The 2,126-nt window shown below is 45.8% G+C and overlaps 1 long non-coding RNA gene across 1 annotated transcript; it reads left to right on the top strand.

The window, feature by feature from the left end:
* Nucleotides 1-489: 489 nt before the first annotated feature.
* LOC139033981 (uncharacterized) lies at nucleotides 490-1,705 on the top strand. The gene is made up of 2 exons (XR_011486454.1): nucleotides 490-853; nucleotides 1,023-1,705. It is a non-coding gene; the product is annotated as an uncharacterized lncRNA (long non-coding RNA).
* The last annotated feature ends 421 nt before the right edge of the window (nucleotides 1,706-2,126 follow it).

The raw sequence follows: 2,126 nt of genomic DNA, 5'->3' as shown, positions 1-2,126 counted from the left end.
CTTCTTGTGGCCGTGGACTCTTTAGGGGAGGAACCTGGGCACGGTCGTTGTGGTGTAGGAATTCAGTTGCATTCTGGCACGTGGGATCTTAGTTCCCCCACCAGGGATCTGCGTCCCCTGCATAGGAAGGTGGGCCACCAGGGTAGTCCCCGGAAATCCTTTTTTACATTGATTATCACAATTGAACGGCTTCTCAAGTCGAGGTCTTTCTTTGGTTCTCCAGTAGGTGGCGCTAGAGCACAAGGCTTTGGTTCCCGTTCCTGTGCAGCCTCTCGTTCCATTTGAGAACCGGCACTTTGCACCCTCCCCGACCTCTGCCAGCGGTGGTGCGGGTGCCTCCGGGGTCGCTGGTGCGCTCTGCTGCTGGCGTCACTGTTGTCCCCGGCATTGCTGCTGAGGGCATGGGATGGCAGGGTCCTCTGCCATACATGGCGTCACCGGGCAGGCACTGCACCACGGGGTGGGTAGTGGGAGAGAGGGGGATGTGGGGCTGCAGATGCCTTCTCCGTGGGTGGGGGACTGGGTTGGCAGGTGCAGCTGAAGCTTGAGGGACTGGAGCCCACACAGTTTGGGCCCTGCCACCGCCACTGCCCAGTTCCCTGTGGCTATTGGTGTGGCTGGGTCTGGGGCAAAGGGTGCCGAGCACTGCTGGCGTCCGCCTTCTCCGCGTGTTCTGTCACCCACCTTCAGATGCATAGGTGTGAGGAGCTCTCCGGAGTCTCGATGTGCTGGGCAGAGGCACCTTTGCTGAGTTGTGGATGTTTTACTAGCTGTAGGTTGAAGGAGTGAGACAAAGGGAGCGTCTCATGAGGCCATGATGCTGACCCCACTAACACAGTGGTTATGATTAAAGGTAAAAATGTTTTAAACTACTCAGGGGCTTTATGAAATCTTTCATTTTCTAATTATCCATGTTATTCTTACCTGCTATCCTGCTGTGTCTTCGACTCTTTGTGACATGGACAGTCCATGGGGATTCTCTAGGCAAGTATATTAGAGTGGGTTGCTGTGTTCTCTTTCAGGGGATCTTCCCAACCCAAGCATCAAACCCAGGTCTCTGGCATGCAGGTGGAGACTTTACCGTCTGAGACACCAGGGAAGCCTGACAATACTGGAGTGACCAGCCTGTCCCTTCTCCAGGGGATCATACTGACCCAGGAATCGAACCGGGATCTCCTGCATTGCAGGTGTATTTTATTTTAACAACTGAACTACCAGGGAAGCACCTCCACCTCTACCCCAGGGCAAAATGCTACAGAAGACCCTGCCTTTCACCTGCTACCCACTTACATCCCTCTCCAGGACCTAAGGAAGAATCTGTTACGGCACAGAGATTAGAGATTTTAGTTTCTCGATTAGATTAGTTTCTTGTTTTGCAGATGTTCCCTCTCTCTTTTTTTTTGCCTAGTGATTCTGAAATCTGTGTTTACAACATTTGTGGATGTGCCCTGATTTAAGAAAATCTGATATTTACTTAACAAAAGAGTGTTGTTAAAGTTTTTATTGAACAACTCTTAAAATATCAAGCTCTCCTGATGCTGCTGTGGGTTCAGAAGCACATGGATGGCCTGGAAAGAAGATGCCAACAGTTGCCAAGTTGCCTCTGCGTCACTCCCTTACCCCTTTCCACTAAAAATAACACTTTTAATTGAAAAAAAAAATCAAGCTTTCCAAATGCATTATAATAAATAACTGAAAAGTTGAATTTATTATTTTTATTTATTTTTTATTTATAAAAGTTGAATTTATATATAACTTTGCAGAAGCACCCATAACCCACATTCAGTGGGGCCTCCCCTCCAACTACTCATTTGGATTTCTTTTTTTTTTTTTTTTTTTGAGGTTTCATTCTATTTTATTTATTTTTTTTTCATTTATTTTTATTAGTTGGAGGCTAATTACTTTACATCATTACAGTAGTTTTTGTCATACATTGAAATGTATTAGCCATGGTCATTTGGATTTCACTCAGTGTTCAGTAAGTGGGCTCAAGGCTTTTTAAATAGGGAAAGTTGAGCAAGATAAACAATCATTGCCTTCAGTAATAATTAAACCTATGAGTTATTAATCCATGTCTTAATAAAAGCAATAAAGCAATAAATCAAAGCTTTTCAGTAACAACAATT

This window comes from Odocoileus virginianus, unplaced genomic scaffold (genome assembly GCF_023699985.2).
Source record: "Odocoileus virginianus isolate 20LAN1187 ecotype Illinois unplaced genomic scaffold, Ovbor_1.2 Unplaced_Contig_14, whole genome shotgun sequence".
NCBI classification, from domain to species: domain Eukaryota; kingdom Metazoa; phylum Chordata; class Mammalia; order Artiodactyla; family Cervidae; genus Odocoileus; species Odocoileus virginianus.
Note: the sequence above shows the minus strand (reverse complement) of the source record. Positions and strands in the feature narration are given on the sequence as shown.